The sequence below is a fragment of the Zosterops lateralis genome (assembly GCF_965231275.1).
Source record: "Zosterops lateralis genome assembly, chromosome: 11".
Classification (NCBI taxonomy): Eukaryota; Metazoa; Chordata; class Aves; order Passeriformes; family Zosteropidae; genus Zosterops; species Zosterops lateralis.
The window spans coordinates 7,538,687-7,561,730 of record NC_139771.1 but is presented as its reverse complement, the minus strand read 5'-3'; the positions used below and the strand labels follow the sequence as shown (position 1 = coordinate 7,561,730).

The following is a 23,044-nucleotide window of genomic DNA, read 5'->3' as shown; positions in this document are numbered from 1 at the left end:
CCCACTCCTGAAGGAAAACCAGCCTTTAGGCTTGACCTTGTTTCCATTGGACTGCAGCAGCTTTAGAAAAACATATTTGAGTGAGTCTTTGTTGCCTGTTTGGGCTGCGCTGCGTGGCCTGTGGGCAGAGCTGGGGCACATCCCTGTGCCTGGGCTGGGTCTGCACGGCCAGACCCCAACCCTGTGGGCTCATGGCTGGCTGCAGGGGGAAATAATGTGCACAGGGAAATGTTTTTAGCCTGGAGGAGTCGTAGGTGGTGCTGGAATAAGCTTAGGAGAGAGCAGGATGGTGTGGTGTGGAAATACACTAAAAATAATGCTGCCTTTTATTCCTGCTGGGGGCTATTGGCCAGCTCCTAGGGCAGGATTGCAAAAGTTAAACAGACAAAGGGATTTCTTCTCTGTTGTGCCAAAGCTGAGCTTGTTGCACTTCACGTGGAACTTGTGTCCTTCCAGAGCTCTCTTCTCTGAGCCAGTGAAGCCTGGCTAATGCCAGGTTATTTCCCAGAGCACAGCAGGGGAGAATCCCACAATGGTCTGTGCTGGAAGGGACCCTTAAAACCCATCTCATCCCAGGGATGGACACCTTCCACTGTTCCAGACTGCTCCCAGCCCTGTCCAGCCTGGCCAGGGCTCCAGGGGCAGCCACAGCTGCTCTGGGGAGGAGAGGCAGGATCTGGCTGGCCCCCAGAGCACAGAACAGGGCAATCCCTGAGCCCCAGGGCTGCTGTTCCCAACGGGGGAGTTGCCATTCCCGTGCTGGCACTGGGAGGATACAGGGTGATTGTCCTTTCCCTTGCCCAGCAGTGGCCTGTGTCACACTGTGGGGTTTGGTGGCTGCAGTCCCTGCCTGCACAAAGCTCTTCAGTGTTCCTGCCCAGAGCACTGACCCCACATTTCTGGGGTGGGGACAGGGGTGTGTGACAGCCCCTGAGGAGGTGCAGGGGGTGGCAGTGGCTGTGCTGTCACCAAGCCCAGCACAGGTCCCTTCACTGACCCATCACCATCCCAGCCCGTGTGCAGAGGGTGGCACTGCCCTGTAGCCCTGGTTCTGTGCCTGAGGTGTTTTGGTTTTCTGAAATTCATTTACCAAAGAATTTTCTGTAAACAGGAGAAATGTTTTTGTAACTCTGTTTTTCATTCCTTTCCCTAGGAGGGACTTCTCCTTGCTGTCCCTCTGCTCTGACCAATGGGAGTGAAGAGGTTTTGCTTTTGTTTCACCAATCAGATTGGTCTGTGTGAAATAGTATAAAAGGGAGACACATCCCAAAGATAAAGGAGTCATTTTCAGCCTTCTGAATCTCAGAGTCTGTGTCGTTCTAGTGCAAAACAGGGTCACTGCCCCTCCGCCCCTCTGAAGGGCTGTGGCACTAAAGGGCAGAGCTCTCCTCTGCTGGGGAGTCTCCTCTTGTGATATTTGCAGGTGGAAAACTTCCCCCAAACCAGGGAGCTGGCAAAGGCTGGGAGCAGACCTGGGGAAAGCATCACTCATGGTTTATTTCTGTTCCAGCTGCACTTCAGTGACCCCCCCATGGGTGGGGATAGGCACACTCACAGTCAGGAAATTGCTTGTCAAGATGTTCAGGCTGGCCCTTGTGTTTATGGGATGCTGGCAGCTTTAAGGCAAGAGGAACAAGTGTTAGAGAGGGCTGGGAGCAGGTCCTGCGTGGGGAAAGGCTCGTCCCTGCTGATGTCCCTGTGCCAGCCAGCTCCCAGCATGGCTATGGTGGTTGGAGACTGGAGCCATCTGAGTCAGCACATCCCAGCCCACAGAGAATAAATTACAGGGTTTACAGCAGTGTAACACATAGTTTTCAGCTTGCATCTTCAAGTTCCAGTGCAAGTAATGGAGGAAAACAGTCAATAGTTACCTCTCAGTGCTCCACACATCTGGAAAAAAGTAAGAATTAGTCCTCAGTCTGAGCTGTCTGGGAGTTTCTTCCCTTATTTTCCTTCTGCTACAAACATTTTCCATTTTGGTTTGGTCATACTTTATTTTTAGTTGTCTGCTTTTTTTTTTTTTTTTTTTTTTTTTTTTTTTTTTTCCCTGAAGACTGACAGAACAATGCACTGATTTCATCAAAGAAAACCAACACCCTGAGCAGTGAAAGGGTCCCCTTTGGGCTTTGGTGGCTTTGGGGGCAGCTACTGGAGCTGGGGTGGTCGGGATGCAGTTCGTAAAATTTGGAAGCTTGGAGCACATAAAATTTAATGCAACTTGGGTAGGGGCTTGTTCAGAAATGCTCTGAGCATCCAGACTACTCTAAATGACATCAGGATCAGTGCAGAAGTGTGGGCTAGGGGCCAGGGCTGGGCACAGTTTGCTCTGCAGCTCGTGGGCAAACATCAGGAGCTGATATGTCACCAGAGATAGTGGGGTGGATAATCAGATATTCCATTTGTGCTGGTCAGTTTTCTCCTGTAATGGCAACTGCAACACCCACCTCAGCTGTTCCTCCTGGCACCCCCAGGGTTAATGTTGGTGAAACTCATCTGCAAGAGGAGACCGTCTGTTCTGTATTGTTACAGTGGGAAGCAATGCACTTGGCACCTTTCATTAGGATCAGACGTCACCAATGTGATTTTCCCGTAGCTATTTTATGGCTGAAATACTAATGAGAATTACTAAAAATTCATTTCTAAGAAAAGCCAAAACCCAGCTAAATGCAGATTTCTCTCCACAACCTGTCTGTTTTTATATTCAGTTCCTACGTGGGTTCCTTTGTCATCTGCAAAACGCTGCACTTGAGAAGCTACGAGACAAAGCCAAATGCAAGTCACTGTTACTCATCTCAGAGCTGTAATCCTCGGGCAGTGATGGATTTCTGGAGGCTTTAGTGCTGTGTGTGAGTGTGCTGGGGCTGTGATGACCTTGCCTTGGTGGGAGCTGCTGGGGAGTGTTTGATGCACTCCCAGTGGAACAGACCATGACCAGGCTGGCACGGAGTTGGTGTCCTCAGCACTCTGTGTTAGGGGTGTGTGAGCGTTCCCTGTGCATTTTGCATCCTAAAATAGCTGATTTGGGTGAGCGTCTGCCCCGCTGTGCCTGCTCTGTGCACGGGAAGCTGCAGAGGGAATCACCGGGGCGTTAACTCCTCTACCTGGAGCAGCTTGTTCACGGGGGGAATTACACTGCCGGCTTCTGCTTCCAATTGTTATTTTTAAGAAGTCATTTAGCTGCCTTTAAATGCTGCTTGTGTTCAGCCGGGGGTGGGTGGGTGCTTACACGGCTGGATTATTTCAATCTGATGGTTCATGTAAATGAGAGGTTTGTGGTTCAAGTTCAGTGAGCTGCAGCTGGTTACGGGTTACAGCCCTCTCAGAGCAGAGGGCCAGAGCCTCATCAGCTCCTTCTGCCTTTCTTTGTGTCGGGAGCACTCATTAAAATGCTCCCACTTGGTACTTCTGTGTGTTCTTTTTGCCTTGCACTCCAGATTATTACGGATAAAAGCTCCAAACGCACAGGCAGGGGCTGGTGGAGCCAGCAGGTGATTGCAGGCTAATCCTTCCTCGAGGCTTGGTGTAAAGCACCAGAGTTTGCAATATTTGCAGGTATTTAAGTGTTTCTTTGCACAGGACCCTCGAGGTGAGGCTGAGTGCCCTGAGCAGGCACTGTCAGTGCTGCTGCTGGGGGCTCCTGGAACTTCCCCGGGTGGCTTTTAGGACAGGTGATAATTGCAGGAGATATTCTGGGGCAGAGAGGTTGGACTGGGTGACCCCCAGTGGTCCCTTCCCAATCCAGGACTCTGGGAATGTGGCAGTGATGTGACCCCCAGTGGTCCCTTCCCAATCCAGGACTCTGGGAATGTGGCAGTGATGTGACCCCCAGTGGTCCCTTCCCAATCCAGGACTCTGGGAATGTGGCAGTGATGTGACCCCCAGTGGTCCCTTCCCAATCCAGGACTCTGGGAATGTTGCAGTGATGTGAGGGCTGGAGGCTGCTTCAGGCACTGCCCACACCAGCTGCATTTCCAAACTTTTGTTGGTTCATTGAGAGCCTGAGTGTGCTGAGCTGGTCTGGTATGAAAGGACCAGAAGCCAGCTTAGCTAAGTAGCTAAAAATCAAATCAACTTCCAGCACTCTTTGAAGTTTTAATGTCTTTGCATTAAAATTATTGCATGGAAATTTTGCTCCAACTTCCAGCAACCCTGGGTTGGACTCTGCCAAGGCTCTGTCCTTGCAGGGTGCAGGGTCTAATGACATGTCCTGAAACCCTAGAAGTCAGAAACCTAATCCAGGGCAGTCCAGAGAAGTTAACAGCCTGTTTTATTATTTATTTACACAGACCTTTCCAAGGAGCTTGTTGGAGCAGAACCATGGGTTACTGAGCTGGTAGAATTGTTTGCCCAGTGGTAGAGGAGTTTCATTCTATTCAGGGCAGCTTTTTGTGCTTTAATGCTCTCTGGAGGTGAGGCATATAGTAAAAATACATGTGGCAGCTTTTTGGGCAGAATTAGTTTGAGTTTTGTGCTGCTTCCACTGCTGCTCCTTGTCTCCTCAGAGCTGGAAATTGGCATTCAGGCCACCCTCTGAAAAGGTGCTGCTGCTGCTTTTGTCCTTCAATTACTCAGTTGTTTGTATTTTTTGCTATTTTCTAATTCCTGAAGTGGCCCATCAGCTTTGGGTCTTTTTGCTCTGAACGTACAAAGAAATAAATTTCATGGGAGCATTCCCTGCTCTTCGGTGAGAACAGAATTATCTTTACAGTGGACTGTAAAGCAAATTAGGCAGGGAGAACGTAAAGCTCTGAGCTTATCTGCTTTTAACAAGATCATGCATTTTCCAGAAGGAATCAGATGACGTTTTAGGAATTGGTGAGTACTGATCAATGTAAAGCTTATGAATCATGTCATTAACATCTGTGCTGGGGATTGATTGTAGTGTGAAAACGTGGGGTGTGAAATGATTTTAAGGAAACAGTCTTCTGCTTAAATGCCTGGTAGGAGTTTTATTCCTTTCCTAACAGGAATTCATTTTGCTATACAGGTATAAACTCCAGCTCTTGCTGTGTTTTTGCCGTCCTCGATGCAATACCTGCCTATTAATCATTGTCTTTGACAGTAATCATAAAACCAGCAGGAATTCATGCAGTAAGCAAAGTGTCACACGTTCAGTCATCTTTAGCAGAGACAATAATTCAGGGTGTAATTAACTGCCTGACAGGTATGGAGTGTGTGTTTGAAGTGGGCTTGGGCTGTTGGGGGGTTTCCTGTGCTCACCACTGCTGGGGGGGTGGCAGAGCTGCTTAATGAGGCTCCTGTGACAATTGCAGGAACAGCCAAATAAATTAAAGTAAAATCAAAGCTCCTCACGTTCGTATTTACCGGCTGGTTAATGACACTTGAGCAGAGCTGGAGGTGGGCGAGGCAGGGCAGCCTGAGCTGCTGCATTTCCATGCTGAGTGCAGAGCTGCAAGCTGATCAATTAACAATTAAATATGCTCCGGAGTTAGTCACACCTGCCTCAGCCTTCTGGAAGAGTCTCAGCAGCGTGCGTGGCGTTTTGCACTCAATGAATTCTCATCAGCTGGTGATAGCAGAGCAAGGAATAATATTCCTTCACAGCATCAGGGGGCCACTTTCATGGTCTGCTGGGGGCTGCTCTGCACAGGGAGAACACCGTGGCTGGGAGTGACACAGGGGAATTACAGCCTGACACGGAGCATTCTGCTTCAGCTCTCCTGAAAGCCATTTATTTTCACATAAATTGGTTTTCTAACACTGGAGTCCTCTTGGACACTGCCTGGCCACATCACCTTGTGTCACCACTTGCCTTCCTGAGAGGCACTTCACTGTGTTTGGATGTCAAGTCTTTCCAAGGAGATCTTGGAAATCAGGATTCCCTAGGATTTAAGGTTTAAGAAATGAGGATTTAAGGAATTGGAGCACTTAGGCAGAAGTGGTGTGTGGCCCTGCAGCACCTGTGACACCCAGAGTGCTGGGACTGCGGCAGAGCTGGGCAGTGCCAGCACCTTGTAGCTCCCATGGCAGGGCCCAGGCTGACCCTGCTCTTGTCCCTGCAGCCTGAATGCCTTCCTGTGTCAGAGCAGGAGGAATTTCCTGGGCTCTCATTTCCAGCTCTGGGCAGGCTCTGAGAGAAAGGCAGGAGCTGCTGCAGGGAGGGAAAGGCGACCTTTGTGCTGCTCGGGAGCCTTTGGAATGTGTTCCAAGCCTTGTGGATAACACATTTCACAGTGTGGCTGCAGCCTCCTCTGCTGCCCACAGCCCTGGGTGGGGATCTCTTTGTCTCAGGTGTTCTGAACGTTTTTCTCACCTCTGACCATGAGATGATTCCCTGGCTCTCTCTCGTCTCGGGAATGCCCAGGGCCAGGGGGACCAGCCTGGCCCAGTTCAAGGTGTCCCTGCCTGTGGCAGGGGGTGGAACAAGGTGAGATTTAAGGCCCCTTCCAGCCCAAGCCATGGTGGGGCTCCGTGGTGCTGGGAAATGATTCCATGATTATCTCAGGGTCCGGCTGGGAATCGTGGCCGAGGGATCCAGGCAGCTTCAGAGGCAGCTGTGGGAAGGAGCTGCTGAGCTTCTGATGCCTCTGGGAAGATAAAAGGCACTTTTGTACTTTGCCTTGGATGCTCTTATCTAAGAGCAAGCCCTGCTTGCCTTTTGGAAGAAGGGCACAAGAGCAATAGCTATTGGCAGACCCAGTTATAAAAAAGCCTTTACAAAAGCCATCAAAACAGCCCCCACACTGCTATTGTGGGGTTTATTATGTTCCTAAGAAATGGAGTCTGATTTAACAGAAGTTTCACAATGAAATTAGGAGATACCATGTGTTAAATTACATATTTTTAGTCCTGTGTGTTCAGCTTAGGGTTAAAGCTCAGTTCCAATTTCCTTGGAGCTGTTGGGTGTCCACAAAAGACCTGCAAGTGCTGTACAGGGATTCTGCACAGGTAATGTGTGCTCTTATCAGCAGATGTTTGTGTGGCTTAATCCTCTTCCATGTTTAAACCAGCAAGAGTGAACTGTTCCACCAAATCAATGAGATTGGGGCAGATCAATCGATTAAGGACTTTATTATCTGTCTGAAATTATCTCCTGATGTTTCAAGATGAGTGAAAACCAGGCACACTGCTTCATCTGTTTAGGAGAGCTTAACCCTGCAGCTGTGGTGGGCACACAGCCCTGAATTTAAGCCCTTTTCCACAAAGAGCCTCGGAGTGCTGAGCTGTGGGGTTTTTCTGGCCATGGACACAAAGACCTGATGACAGAATCTCACTGTCTGTGTATTTTTAAGTTAATGCAACAAACACTAGTGGAGGGAAGGGGCCATCGAATGCAGATAAGTGCTTGACTTCTTTCCAAAGGTCCAGCGTTAATTCCTTAAAAACAAACACGTGGAGAAGAACACAGACCTCAAAGGCAGCCTCTTGAAAGACTTGTCCCAAGCTGTCTCTCCTTTTTCCAGGCTCTGGGACCACGGCGTTTTGCAGTTGTTCCACCTGCTCATTCTAAGTGCCTGAGCAGATTTGCTGCTCAGATTGAGTCTTGCACAGCAGCTCCAATCCAGGTCTAAAGGGAGACTAATCCCTTTGATGCCTGTCTTGTGGGTGTTCCTCAGGAGAACAATGGGATGGAGAGTGAAGAAAGACGCTGGAAAGGGTGAAAATGACACTTTGTGAGTGCCTTTTGTGCCCCTGCTGTGCTGTCCTGTGTCCTCCATCTCACGGTCCCCTACACAGTTGGTTTTGTGACTGGAACAATCCATGGTGAGGGATAAGGGAAAGATCCACATAAAAACATGCTGGTAGAGCCATTTCCTCCAAACCAGGGAAACACTGGAGCATATTTTTCTGCAGTCTTAAGACCTATCCTAGCCATACCTAAGACTCAGACTATTGTTTCATGTCCTATTGTAGCTTTTCCTACTTCCAAGCTTCGCAGTTGCAGCTAATTCTAAATTCTTCTGCTCTTTCTGGGGCCTGATTTCACAGCTTTCTGACCTTTAATATTTCCCCTAACAGTCATGAGCTCCCAGGGGCTGCTGTGGCTCTCATTTCTGGGTGCTGAGGTCAGTACGTGCCCTCTGCCTCCTCCCTGCCCCTGCCTCATGATGCCTGGTGATTAATAAGAGGAGCTGTGTCCCTAATTTTTCAGGGAAGGCAGAAAAAGGAGCCATGGATGTCCTTGGGGTGCTGATGTCCAGATGTGTCTGGGACAGATGGGCTGCTAAGAAAACAAGAGACCTGCAAGGAAGGCTCAGCCTTCCATCCCTGTCTCTAATTTTTCATGTCTATCAAAGCACAAGAGATGGATTTCACTGTGCCTGACTCTGCTGAGAGGGAAGGGGAGGGAAACATTTTGTCCAAGCAGTCGGTGTTCGTTAAAAAGGGAGATGAACTTTGCTCAGTGCTTTAAAAAATGGCCTTAAAATCTGGCCCCAATCTGTGCTAGTCATACATTCTTCATAACTTTCCTTTCAAAAAGCTTTTAAAACTCCCCAGCACGGGGCTAGGAGCACTCTGGGTTGTGAAATTATCTTTGCAGACCTTGAGTTTTTTTCCAATGGTAACTTCAGAGCTCATATGTCAACAAAGCAGCACACAGAATTATCATTTCCCTCTGGATTTCTCAAATCTGTATCTCCAGGGGAAATCTAGAGACTACATGACATCAGCTCCGAATATATTAATAAAAATGATATGTGGCATTTGTTAAAACCCCTTTGTTGGAGAAACAGCTTATTTTTTCTGATTAAGTGCTGTGTCAATGTTACATCACACTGACTTAAGATGTTTCTGGGTATCAGCTGGGCTGACAAGCTTTAAAAATACCTGGAATCCTCCTCCCTGGCATTAAAATCTACCAACATTTGCTGAAGTAATTACTTCTGTTGAATGAATTTGTGGTGTGTCTGGGGAATTTGCTGCTGCTGAAGCTTTTTTTCCCTCCCTCCAACCTATGTGTCATAAAGTAATTCCATGCAGAGCCTGCAAAAGCCTTAATATAATCAGTTCATGGGCAAATAAATATAATTTAAATATAATTCTGTTAGTTCTTGAGTGGAAGACAGGCTCTGGAAAAGTCTCAGACTGAGGCTTGTGGTTCTTTGGCAAATATTTTTCAAGTGTTTCCTCCTCTTCAAGCTGGAGATCCTTCTAATTAAGCAGCTAAGGGCCGACCTGCTGTCCAGCTGGGGGGCAGCTCCAGGGTTCACATCCCAGATGGTCGATATCAGGACATGACTTTATCTACCAGAGAGCTTCACACGTGCCCTGGATTTTTTAATTCTTTCCCCTCACCCTTCCCCTCACTGTATTAAGGCAGTTTGTTATGTCCCTATCAAATATTTATGTGGTTTGTCCATTGGCTTTTCCTGAGGATTATTGAGCTTTCCCCAGAGCAGGGGTTCTGCTGCTTGGGAGCTGCTTTGTTCAGCAGCCCCTTCCCATCCATTTCTGCAGCTGGAGTTTCCAAAGGTGCCCTAAAAAAGGACAGGAATAAAAGGCACACAATGAGGATAAATGTTAATAGTCACTTCTACTGTTCCTGTGGGTAGTTAGAGCCTGTATGATTTTATAGGACGATCAATACAAATTTCAAACAGTTTTGATGTTCAGCACTGCTGAAGCACAGCCTGGCTTGTAAAGTTTATCATCACTGGTAGATAAATAAAAATACAGCAATGCAGCTTCTGTCTTTGGGGTTATTTTTTAGTCCATTCTACAGTTAAACAGCCTGGGAATGTTCCAAGCCAGGTTGAATGGGGCTTGGAGAAACCTGGGATAGTGGAAGGTGTCCCTGCCCGTGGAACAAGATGATTTTTAAGGTCCCTTCATCCCAGACCAGTCTGTGGTAATGATGTGGTGATGTCTTGATTTAATTGTGTGTTTTTAAAATAATCTTTAATATTGTAGAGTGAGGTTTTTCATGGAGATGAGGATTTAGATTTATAATTCTTGATGTTTAGAGCCTCTCTGAGTTTTGGAAAATGGCATGGTAGGAGATTCTCTTGGTTCAAATTCCCCAAACACTGTGGTTCAGTGTTTACATATAAGCAGAAAGAGAGCCAGAAAGAGATTCTGGACTCTGGGAAGTCTGGCAAGGGGGTCAGAACAGAAGCTGGATATTGCATCAGTGCTCCTCTGTCATCTACTGACCTTGCATGGAGTGCAGAGGTCAAACTGATGGCAGTCCCAAACAGTGCAGAGTATTCAAAATTCCTCCAAAACCTCAGATCAAACTGGAAGTTAGATTAGAAACTGAGTTAAATGTTTTGGAGAAGTGCTGGTTTAGATGTTTTGTGGGTTTGTATTGGAAAGGTGCACCATTCTGCTTTGGCACCCAGAAAAAATGCCAAACACAAAAAAAAAAAAGAAAAAAAAAAAGAAAAAATAACCTAACAAAAAATCAACCAATCCCCACTTTTAAAGCTGAAACTTGCATAAACCTGTGTGAATTTCCTTGGCTTGCACGTTTATGGCAAGGCTGGAGGGTTTGTAGTGCCCTGTGACAGTCTGTGCATGCTGTTTGTGCCTGCACAGGGAATGAGGAGCAGGGAGGAATTTCCCTCCTGACAGCTGCTGTGATCACTCTTCTGTCAGATCCATCTCCAAATAAACCTGTTATTTACATGTGGTTCCAGTGCATGGAAATGCAATTTCAGGCACTGCTTTGATGCCACTGAGGGTCAGTGGGAAAACTCCCACTGACTCAGCCAGGATTTCACATTTGCCCTCAGGAGACAATCATTGAACCTGGAAAACGGTACCAAGTGTACCCTCAGACTGATGGCTTTGGGAATAATTCTGCTTTTTACACACTTTGCAGTTATCTTTATTTTCAAAATCAAGCAAACATTGAATCTCTTGCTCCAGTAGCAATGAAATATTTCTTACATGAGGTACTTTGTGATCTGGTCTGTTCTGACTGTGCAGAACTGGGGAGGTACCACCAGAAACAAATTGGGCTGCCCAGAGCTGCAGGAATTGGTTTAACAGGATGTGGAGAAAATCCTCTTTCCTGTCTGCAGGTAACAATTTCCACTCATTTCGTCAGTTTTGTGCTGTCTCTTTTCTGCTGATTTTTTTGCCGTGTCTCTTTCAGCTTTTAGACATCCCAGGTGTGGATTCAATTAAAAGTGAGCAGCAGGAGCAGGGTGGTGACCCAGAGGAACATTCCTGGGGTGGTTGTTCCAAGGGAAAGCTTTCCCAGCTTTTCCCCTGCACCCTCTCATTGTGCCTGTGTGGCTCAGGGGCAGGAGCAGCAGACAGGATCCCACAGAAAGCTGCTTAAAGCAATTGGATTTGGGATGTGCTGAATGCCTCAGCAAACCTCAGAACTGGATGCTCCAGTGGAGAGAAAACCTCATTTTGTGCAGTGCTGCTTAGCTCCTCTAAGGAGGTTTAGGAGCAGATCCTCTGAAACCATCCTGCTCTGGAGATCCCACCCAGCCTGGCTGGGAGGGGAGAGGTGCCTCTGAGGAAACACCTTTGGCTTGGCATAAAAACAGGCTGTTCAAAGCCATCATCACTGCAAAGCTGGGGTAACAAGAATATAAACACATATTAATAAAATAAATACATAAACAAATAAAATACATATAAAATATATGTATTATATATTGTATGTCTTGTATAAATATATATGTATTGCATATTGAATGTAATTTATAAATATATAATACATATATAGTGTATGTAATGTATATCTATAGATACACACTTATATAAGGTAGTCCACCTTTTATAGGTATAATATAGATATATCTACGTATCTGTATTATATATAGATGGGTTTTGGCATGTTTAAGGGGTTCTTTGCCCATGAAGAGCTGTTCAGCAGCAGGCCTGAGGCTGATGAGTTCTGTGTCTGGGGAAGGAGCTCTGCTCTTCCTCCCAGGTACACTCAGGACTTTATAAAATCAGCACCTCATGCAATTCCAGCTGCTGCCAGCTGAGTTCCCTCTCCATCCACAGCTTCCTGTGCTCACTCCTCTGCGTGCTCTGATGGAATGATGCCCTGGCCAAGCACCTTGCTAAAGCCCTCAGCACAGGTGGCTGATAATCTGTTTTAATTATAGTTAACGTGCTTAATTTCAGAAGTGATGCTTAAAGGTGACAGGAGGTTCCAAGGAGCTTTCCAGCTCTGCCGTCCCAGCCTGGCTGGAGTCACACAGGCTTCAGCTCGCAGGCTTTTAAATTATTTACCCAAAATTAGCTTTGAAGGAAGAATTAAATTTTTTTTAAAAAGAAAGAAAAAAATTGAAGTTTGAATCTATTAAGAATTTGATAGAGGAATGGAATGGAAATCAGAGCTCTCACAGGAGCACTTGGGCTTCTGCTGATCTGCAGGGAATAAAGGGTGAGTTTTGGAAATCTCGTTGGTTTTTATTCTCCCCCTCAGCTTCTCCCTGTCCCCCATCCCTGTTCCCCCTTTCAAACACCAAGCAGCTCCACTTATTTTATATTTTCAGTGCCTTCTGCAGTGCTCAGCCCTGTTAGCAGGTGAACAGAGTGATGTGAATTGATAATTCCCCTCCCAAAAGGGGCCCTGGCTGCTTTGCACACGATGCCTCCAGATCTGGGGTTTGGTTTGTTGATTGTTTTTTTGGTTTTTGTCATTTGGCTGTCGAAACAAAAGCCGTGCATGTGTTTAACTCTCTGGCTGCTTGCAGGGCTGCCTGGGCAGCTGCTGGAGCACTCCATCATTTTAATCTAAACCAAAGGCTGCTCCCCCCAGCGCTCCACGCAGAGCAATCTGTCTTCCAGGCGAAATTAAAACCGGTTTTAGCATCTGATTAGCCGTGTAATCCAGCAGTCCGGGGGGTGTGCAGAACAAAGGCAGTGGGCAGGCAGGAGGGTGAGTGTGCATCCCCTCTGCTCGTGTTCTGCAGCTCAGGACAGGCATTAGTGGAAATTCCCCCTGCTCGGTGTAAAGTGTGCTCAGGCAGGATCGGTGCTGGGCAGCACAAGGTGCTAAACCTCCCCTTTCATCTCAGAATTTCAGCTCTGCCCGTGGCTGCTCTCGCCGTGTGAGGGGCTCCAAGTCCCCCCAAGGAGATAACCCTGCAAGAGACGTTTCTTTCTTGCCTTTGCTTTAATTCTCCTGCTATTTAACAGTCTTCCTCTTAACCCACACAGTGCCTGGATAGGTTTTCCCCCTGAAAAAATGATTCCTGGTACTTTGCAGTTGAGACATTGAGATAATTGCTTTTCCCAGCCCTTGCCCTGTGCTTGCATAGATTTTATATCTGTTCTCCACTTCAAAGTATCCCTCCTTCCTCCTCCAGTATTCCCAAGCACAGCTGGAGAGTCCAAAGAGCAGTTTGGAAATTCTATCAAGGCAGAATTGAAATGTCAGATACTGGAAGCACGTGGGGGTTTCAGTTCCTGAGTCCCAGAGCTACAGATGTGATGTGAAAACAATAATCCAAATGCACAAACTGAAGCCAGGGATTGTAGGATTGCAGAGATTGTTTGTGCTTTAACAATAAAGCAGTGATTTGATATCTTACGTGATTTCTGGGCTATTAAATTCTTTATGTTGTGGTGAGCAAGCTTTCAAAACCTTCCCATGATGAAGCTGCAGATGTTTTGGCAGCAGTGGAAATTTGAGATTCTGCTACTGCCTCATCAGCTACTGCTCTCTGTTGGGTTTGGGGTGGCTTTTAGCAGTTTTGGGGCTGAAATAAAACAAAAAGTGTATTTGACAGAGCAATGAGCTGCCTGCTGGGGCAGGGCAGGGAGGTTGTGCTGCTGAGCACATCTCTGGGAGTTCAGACAAACCTGTGCCTTCTCTTTACGAACAGCTGCACGTGCTGTCTGTAGCTGGGAGCATTAGCTCAGGGTGGTTGTGTGTTGTGCCAGGTCTCCTTTGGGAGGTTTTTGGGAGTCTGGGTGAGCCCAGAGGCCATAAAATGTGGTGTGATATGGGATTGGGCCCAAAGCTGCCCCACATCCTGGGGGAGCTGCGAGGGGTGGATGTGCTCGTGTTGGGGAGCACAGGGAAATGCAGTTGGCCGTTTACTCCACACCTCTCCCTTCCAGAGCTTCTCTGAAATGTTACCTACAAAGCTTTCCACCGCATTTTTTCAATGGAACAAATGCAAACTGAGGGAAATTTGGGTGGTCAGGTTGTTTTCAGCCATGGGGTTCAGGCCATTATTCCTCCACTCTGCGTTAATAGTGAATGGAAAGGGTGAAAAGGAAAAGAGGAGCAAGTACTGGAAGAGGCAATGTCGGCTTGGAACAAGGCTCTGGAGGAAATGGGGAGCTGGAGCAGAAGGAAAGAGGTGTCTGGGGAGGGCTCAAATCCCCTGAGGGATTGAAGTGAATCATTTAAGTCCTCAGCCTTTATCATTGAGCCAAACTGCCCTCCTTGCCATAAACTGCTTTGCAAAAGGTCATCCTCCCTCTGGGCCTCATTGCAGTGCCACATAATGTGGATATTCTGGTGGTTTGGAGTTAAATAGGAGCAGGAGCCACAAGCAATTCCACTGCTTTTCAGAGGTAACAATTAGCAGTTACAGGCACTCAGGCAATTGCACATTTGGCTGGTGGAACTCTTACTGGAGATATCAAAAAATAAAAAAAAAAAAAAAAAGAAGATCTGAAAGATATTTACGCTTTAAATATTCATCCAACCTGTAGTACAAAACTTTGCCTGCCCAAGTAAGGGAGAACTGTGTTATACTATATAAATATATTATATTTGTATATATACATAGCGTGTATATATATATATAGTATATATATTATATTTATATATATAATATAGAAATACTGTATATTTACAGATAAAACAATATACACCAGGCTCCAAAGGGAAGTTTTGCTCTTTCAAAGTGGGAATCAAATTCCTTCAGTTCAATGCTGAGCTCCCCAGCAAAGCCTGTCTGTCCTGCCTGCTCTCAGGGCTGGATGTTTGTTGTTTATCCTCATATATGAGTTAGGCTGAAATTCCTGAGATGGAGAAAAATCTTTGAAAACTTTCAAGGCCAAAATTTGTGCCCAAGTGTGAACTTCGATAGGTTTGAGGAGGGCTGAGTGTTGGTTCAGGGCTGGTTTTGAGTTAAAAATGCAGTCAGTGCATCAGCTGCACCATTAAAGGAAGATGCTGTGGCATCTGAGAGGAATTTCTTTATTTAGCAGGAATATTAAGTGTGAAATGCCACAACTGAACAGATAATTGAAGGAGACAGTCAGCTCTGCTCAGTACCCCCAGTGCCCCTGGCTGGGGGAATTATTCAGGCTTTTAAAGTCCCATTAAAGTGCTCTGCTGGCCTCATGGAAAATCCTCCTTCTGCACTCACTCCCACTCAGGAGACCTGGAGAACCTGAAAATTCAGTGCTACAAAATAGGCTTAATTCTTGCAGAAGGTTCCATTTAGTGTTGATGTACTTGGAAAATTACAAAAGCTGAAATTGCACTGCTGTATCAGGCATCCAGGAGGTTCTGTGCAAGGGAAATGCAACTTTTTGGAACATAACATGCAAAAAAAAAGTGATGATAATTTGGACAGTACAGTGTGTGTCCTGTACAAGCAGTGCCCGTGTTCCTTGTTTTCTGGTGGGAAAGGGAATCTGTGTTCCAGTGGAAACAAAAGGGGTAAAATAATCAAGATTATTATTGGGAGGGATGTGTGTGGGAGCAGAAGAGGCTCAGTCCCAGCTGCCTGGGCAGTGGAATTATCATTCCCATCACCCAGGAAACCCCTCCAGCTCCAGGGAACCCAGTTCCAGCTCTGTCCTTAACCAGGGACAAAGGTTATGGTGGCCTTAAACCAGAACAAACTCATTTATTGCTTAAGTTTGCTTAAAATTTAACCCACAATTCATTTTGTCATCTGATCTGAAATAATAACCAAATAAATCTCGATTTATCAGTGTAAGGGGGGTTTAATTTCCTCTGCCACGAGCCAGCCCTGCAGCCCTGATGCCTCTGAGGAGTCCCAAGCTGAGATTTTGGGGGCAGAATCCCACAGGGCTCGAGGGGTTTGTGAGCTGCGCTGCTGTGGTTGGGCTTTAACCTGAGTGAGGAAATGGTAATTATTAATTTGTGATCAAATCAAAGCCCTGCTGCTGGGGCTGGGGTGTTATCTGAGTGGCTCAGGGTGATGCAAGCACCTCTGACAAGCCGAGTGCAGGCACGTGGAGGAGAGGCAGGTGGCTCTGGGGAATGCTTTATCCTGCTCTCTGTGATAAGCACTGCAAATTCATGCCACTGCAATTACAGGGTAATATTTTAATTATTGATGCAAAAAGAGAATTTGAATGGCATTAATTGCAGCTGGTAAATTTGTAACTAAAGGCAGAAAAGCGGAATTTGGTTCATTTATTGTGCTTTGGGAGCCAGGTGAGGAAATGTTTTCACTCCTTACACAGTAATATTTTCTTTTCTGCTTCCCACAAGACAAAGAGCACCTGCCCAAGCAGCACATCTGGATAAACTGAACCCAAATGCTTTCAGGAGAGTGGGCCAAGGATTTCTCTCCAACATTTAATTAATTGTTTTATGGGGATGGGGAAAACAGAAGCCAGAGCAGTGCAAGTTAATGTAATTTTCATCTTGGAGGGGAAAGGAATGATTTAAGCAATGGTTAATGTGCAGGAGCCTGCTACTGCCTTTTGACAGAACTGTGCAACAGCCAGAATGCAACTTCATTCTGCTGGCCTGCCTCTGGAATTGATGGGGCATTCATGGGCTTGGATTGAAACAGCCTTGACTTGTGTCTCAGAGCTCACTGTGGGTTTGTGCAGGGTGCCAGGTGTCCAAGCACTGCTCTCCAAACTTTCTGATGTAATTCAGATAATTCCCCAAATGTGGCTGTAGATTAGAATTACTGCAGAGCAGTTGAGTTTAAGTGCAGTCTTAGGGATGCTGCACTGGATAAATTTTAATATTATTTATTAAAGAATATGATAATATATTTTATAATTATAATATTATTTAATATCTTTAATATTATTTATTAATATACTTTATTCTTTGTCACAATCACTACATGAAAGAACAACACATCAGGTTGAGAAGTAAGGAGAGAAAGAGGAAGTTTATTATGATTTGGGGTTTAAATAGGATTTGGAATTTGAGCAAGGATTGGGAGATGAGACGGCCAGCTTTCTGACCCCAGTGATCAATTTAGAAGTCCATTAATTTGTTCTTTTCCCTAGAAAATGTTGTTTACAAAAATCAGTCTTTGTTTATCTTACAATTCCTGAGAAAACTCCAGTAGAAATGAAAACAATTCAGAAGGCTAAAAATCAAGGTGACAATTCTTCTCTAATATTAATATTTAGTAATGATTGTTACAATGGTTGAACAATGATTCAACCTGTAGGTGACACAGAGGGCCAGAGGTGACAGCTCTGGGATGGTTTGGTCAGGAGAGTCCAAGCAGACAATGTGCATGTTTTAATAGGTAATAGGTGAGTAGCTAAGAGGTGATTTTAATAGGTGATATCAATTTTGATGTGTAATAGATGAATGTAAAGCAGAGAGTCTACAACTGGGGTTGGAGCCCACACTGGATGGGAATCCTCCCCCAAGGAATTGGGAGCTCAGGAAGCTGGCGAGGGGCAGGTGGAGCTTTGGTGGAGCCAAACTGACCTGCTCTGGGTCTCTCCAGCCTTTGGGAAGGCTGGGAGGATTTTGGAGGCTCCTCCCTTTGGAAACTCAGTGTGTGGGATTTGTTCCCAGCTCTCAGGCCAAACTGCTGACGAAACTGCCGTTCTGTGTTCTGTGCAGAAAATCTCATTAATAACTCACTGCACACGGGCTGGGCTGTTTCAGAGGCAGGTGCAGCTCACACAGGCTGAGCACAGCCTTGAGGAGCACCCACCATCAAGTGCTGCTACAAACAAAGGGTTTAGGTGTCATTGGACAGACACAAAAAACTACACTCACCCATCAGGTTGAGAAGCAAGAAAAAGTTTATTTTTGGGTTTAGGGTTTAAATAGGGTTTGGACTTTGACCAGCAATTGAGGGGATGAGGCCGACACCCCTCAGACCCCACTGGTCAAACCAGAAGTCCATCAATTTGTTCTTCCCCCTGGAAAGGAAAGCATATTTATAAAACATCACTGTTTATTTTTCCATGTGTGAGAAAGCTCCAGTAGAAATGTAAAACATTAGAAGGCTGAAAAATCAGGGCCACACTCAGGGTCCTGGAACTGGCACCTTCAGCTGCACAATCAGCCCTGGTTGGAGCTTTGGGGATGGTTTTTTTCTGTTTTTTAATCATTTCCTCCAGTGGCAAACCAAACTCTCCCTCACTGAGACTGAGTGGCAAACCAAACTCCTTCCCTCCCTCTCTGCCTCAGGCCAGGACTCACCAGCTGTCAAAGTGCAATAAATCTATTTAAATAAATAAAGCATTTCCAGCAGTAATGAAGAGGTGTAAATGTCATCAGAGTTCCACCTCCTGACACCCCAGAGCCGTGCTGCCCTGGCCAGTGGGAGTTTTTAGGGTAAAGGCACAATTACAAATGTCCAGTTTGTACATCCCTGGGTTTCTGTAGGGAAAAACCTGCACATCACACTGGGCATGGGAGGATGAGGTGCTGGGCACTCCCTGCCAGGGCCTGACCTGTGCATGTTCTGGATATTGCTGTAAATTGGTGTTATGCCCCACCATGACATCACTTGGACAACTGGGATTTGGGCAGAGTGTGCACCTGCTTTGCAGAGGCACAAACTAATCCCATTTGGGGCTAAAAAAAGCCCAGTTTGTGGGCAGAGTGCTGGCTCAGAGCCTCCAGAGCCCTGTTCCCCAGAGGATTTCCTCCAGCATTACCTCAGCTCATGGTGCCACAGGGCTCCATCACTGAAAATGAGCACTGTGTTTATCACACCTCATAATTCATTCTGAATATCTTAATTGTATAAAAATACCTGGTTTACTTCACCACTGAGCTGAAGCACTGCTGGCTGTTGCTGTTTACATCAGGAAGTCATTATAAAAGGGTCAAAACCCATTTCCCTTGGAGGTCCTGGGAAGTTTGGTACCACCTGGAATGCTGAGCAGTGCTACTGGTGGCACTGGGACCTCAAAATGCACAAGGTGTGATGTGTCCTTGTGATTTCAGCTTGCTCCTACCAAAGCTGATTCCCTCTCTCAGTGTATCCAACAGAACAGCTCCTTCCTGGGAAAACATTCCCAAATTTTGCCAATTCATCCCCAGTTGAAGAGCTTTCTGAGGAGCAGGGAGGGGAGATGAATGCTGCTCCTTTGCTGCAGAGAGGGACAGGCTGTGCCAGCTCATCACAGAGCTGTGCTCAGTGATATTTTTTAATGCAGCCATTTCCTTTTTCCTCACGTCTTGCAGTGCTGGTTCTGTTTTGTGCTGCCACGCTTCACATCTTCTGTAAGAAATGGAGGTGCAGGTCATGGGGAGTTAATTGGGAGCTGAGCTCTTCCCACAGGCCACGGGAAGACCATTTGGAGACAGAAATAGAAAAGCTGCCCTAATGTTCCTCCAGCCCTGGCCTTTGGGAAGAGCTTTGACTCGTGTCCTTCACAGGCTGGGGAGGGATGGGGTGAAGGATCCTCCTGGGATTTTGGGTGCAGGTCTGTGGCAAAGTGCAGTGAGCTGACAGAATGACAGACCAACCTTACCTTTATCTCCACATAAATACCCTTTCAAAAACACAGTTATTTTTAGGAACTGTGAATTAGCACCGTTTCTTTCTTTGTTTCCTTCCCTCAGCTGAGCACTTGGCATTTTAGCAGGAGGGGTTTTTAAAGCTGACCTGGTTCCAAACTAAAGGATAAATTCCTGGTTGTTGGGGATCTCAAGCATTTTTCATGATCCAGCTCTTTGCTCAACTCACCAAAGCTCTGAGCAGTCATACAGCCAAAGACACACCCACGAGCACAGGCAAAGGAAAGTTATTTCAAATATTGAAATAGTTGAATATACTTCCTGTGGATTTCTTTAGCTGTTTTCCCACCTTTTCCTGTTGGTAAAGGTGGAAAGAGACCAGCTCTTCTCTACTTAGGAGGAGGAGAAAAAGGGTTTTTCAAGTGAATCCAAATTAATTATTCCATCCAGATGGAAAGTCAAGGGCTCTATTTCCAGCTCTGTGGCTCCTGATTGCTCCTTGGCACGGTGGCACCTCGTGACTCACATTCCAAAGGGCTCTGCAAGGAGCAGCTCCTGCTCCTGGATGAGCTGCACCAGCTGCAGGACCCGTGGGAGGGGCAACTGAACCCCCCCTCCCAAAAAAAACCCCAACCAAAAACCTAAAAAACACCCCTAAAACCCAGGAAAGTTTGGGGATGGGTGAGGGGGGTTTTCCAGCCAGAAATCTGCCTGGTCCTTGTCACTGTGCAGCAGCTGAGGGTGGTGTCAGAATCCTAACCTTGCCCCAGTGCCCTGGGGTGGTGTCCAAAAAATATTTGAAATTATTTTCTTCAAAATATTCCTCTTTTAACGTGGTTTCCTTGAACTATACAAGACTCTGGGACAGTCAAACGATCCAAAGAATTGTCCAGCAATGCAAAAGCTGCCCACAAAATTTTAATCTTGAGTCTATGTAAGATCTGCACTTTTTCACTGATCACTGGGTGGGATTAAAACCACCCTGTAGAGGCTGAGCACAGACCTGAGCACAGTCCAGCCCCCAGTACCTGTGTTCTAGTTGCTGCTCTTTTTATGAATGTAGAAAAATTTCCTTTTTATTCTAGGCCAATATTTGCCTTGCGTGTTTTTTCCTTTGGGTTATTCTGCATCTGAGCCTCTTTTTTTTCTGAAAAATTAGTTAAAAACAAAAAAACAAACAAAAAAGGCTGAAAATCTCAATAACAAAGAAAGCAAATCCCAATGATTCAGATTCAAAACCCTTTTTTCAAGTCCAAGTGCTGTTCCCTGTGAGAAAGAGATGAGCTGCTTTTTGCAAAATGGACCTTGGAAAATGAATTTTATTATGAACTTCCTTCTTTGTAATATGCTTATCTCAGTTAGTCACAGTCGAGTATTAAAATTTTCTATCAGTCATGACTGTGTGTTCATGGGCTACAGGTCCCATGGATGGTTTTCTGTGACTTGCATTTTGGGCCAGCTCTGAGGAGATACAAATGAACCCTCTGTGCTGGGAAGCCTTAACAAACTGCAGTTAAATATGGGGAAATCTTCAAAATTAAACCGAGATTTTGCTCTTTGGTCGCCAGAAGTGTGGGAGAAAAGAAAGGCAAAGATGAAATAACTGGAGGCTGGGGAAAAGGATCAAATTCTTCTTGTTTTTATGAGGGAATGGTCGTGTGCAAGTGGCCTCTTTATCTAAGCAAGACATGAGAGGGTTTGCCTGACTCACCTGGTGCTGGAGCACCTCATGGTGCAGCTCAGACAGAGCCCCTGCTTCAGGGAGAAATTAAACATAATTTATCAGGCTGATATCAGGAAAAAAAATTTTACAGGAAGGGTGATAAAGTACTGGAATGGTCTACCTGGGGAGGTGGTGGGGTCACCATTCCTGGATGTGTTTAAGAAAAGACTGGCTGTGGCACTTGGTGCTGTGGTTTAGTTGAGGTTAGGGTTGGGTTGGACTTGATGATCCTGGAGGTCTCTTCCAACCTGATGATTTTGATTCTGATATTCCAAATGCAGCTGCCAAGTTTGTGTGGAAGGAGTGCAGAGGAAATTAGGAGCAGCAGGAGTAACTTTAATTCTGGGAAGCACTTCAGGTACAGGATGTGAGGGGAAGGTTGCTGAGAACCTTCCCAAAGCCCCAGGGACAGGAGAGGAGGAGCCAGGAAAAAATGCAGAGTGACAGGGAGGTGTCCTGTGGGACTGCAGGGGTGGGAAAGGCTCCAGCACGGGAAGTGACAGTGGGAAACCCCCCGGGGTTCTGGTGTAAATGAGCTCTGTAGTGAGGGGAGACACGGGGAGCTGGGGTCTGCCAAGCTGATCCAGCTGCTCAGGGGCTCTGAGACACAAAACACTGCCAGGGCTGGGAAAGGGGGTTTGTGGTGATGCCTTGGGAAGGCTGACCTGTAACAGAGACTGAGCAGAGCTGGAGAATAAAGTAGGGATTTATTGAAAGGCCTTTAGCATACACCTTGGGCAGGACAAGAGCCTGGCCAGAGCTACACCCAAGGTGGACCCAAAATGGTCACAAAAATGGACAAACAGTCACAAGGTCTTGCACTTCTACACGTTTTGGTCCATTTGCATCTTGGGGTTTAATTGTCCAATTCCAGCTGCAGGTTATGAAGTCCCTGAAATACATGAAAGCTCAAACTTAAGGCATCAGTGGAACTGCCCAAATTCCTGGAACTGCCCATCTTTGGGGGGGATATGGAGCATGGATAGGGGAGGAAGGAGGGAGGGTTTGCTGAGGGTGATCAGTCTCAATAAGGAAGATCAAACTGGAATCCACCAATAACAGAGGTCAAACCCCTGGATGTTTAGAAACAATTTCTGCTTGCTCTAAGCCCGATGCAAGTGCCTTATTCACAAAATCCTGGCATGGGTTAGGTTAGAAGGGACCTTAAAGCCCATCCAGTGCCACTCCTGTCCTGGGCAGGGACACCTCCCACTGCCCCAGGCTGCTCCAGGTGAGAGTCTGGACCTGCTTTAGGACAGGGGTAATTCTGAGAAATGCTTGTCAGTATTTCCCTGAGTTTCCAGGGGTAAAGAAAAGTGACTCAGAATTATGTGATGGTGAGCTTTGTCTGCTTTGACTTTGAGGGAGAGCTCCCCTGAGAGGGTGCTGGACTTTCAGCTCATGTCAAAGGTGCAAATGACACTGTTCTAAAGCAAACCAGCCACTCCAGTGTCATTCCACAACTTCTATCAGGATTTCTGCCAACACTCCCTTTTCCTGGGACCACAGAGCCCTTTTGGACTCCTCATGCTCTGACCTGTGCCTTGTCCCAGGTGTCTGAGCTCCACTCTGGGAGGTTTTTTTCTGCCTCTGAAGGTCAAAATCCTGGTGGTGACATCACAACTGATGCGCTTCCAAAGGGGCTGAGCCCACGGAATTGCTGGGAGGTTTCAAGATGAAAACAGAAGGAGAAGTGAATCAGCTCTTATGAAACAATGACCTCCTCCATCTCCCCAAACAACTTCAGCAGTGCAGCAAAA

The 23,044-nt window shown here is 46.3% G+C and overlaps 1 protein-coding gene across 5 annotated transcripts in view; it reads left to right on the top strand.

The window, feature by feature from the left end:
* IQSEC1 (IQ motif and Sec7 domain ArfGEF 1) overlaps window positions 1-23,044 on the top strand; it is a 270,877-nt gene that overhangs the window by 160,482 nt on the left and 87,351 nt on the right. The gene's annotated exons all lie outside the window — the stretch shown is intronic.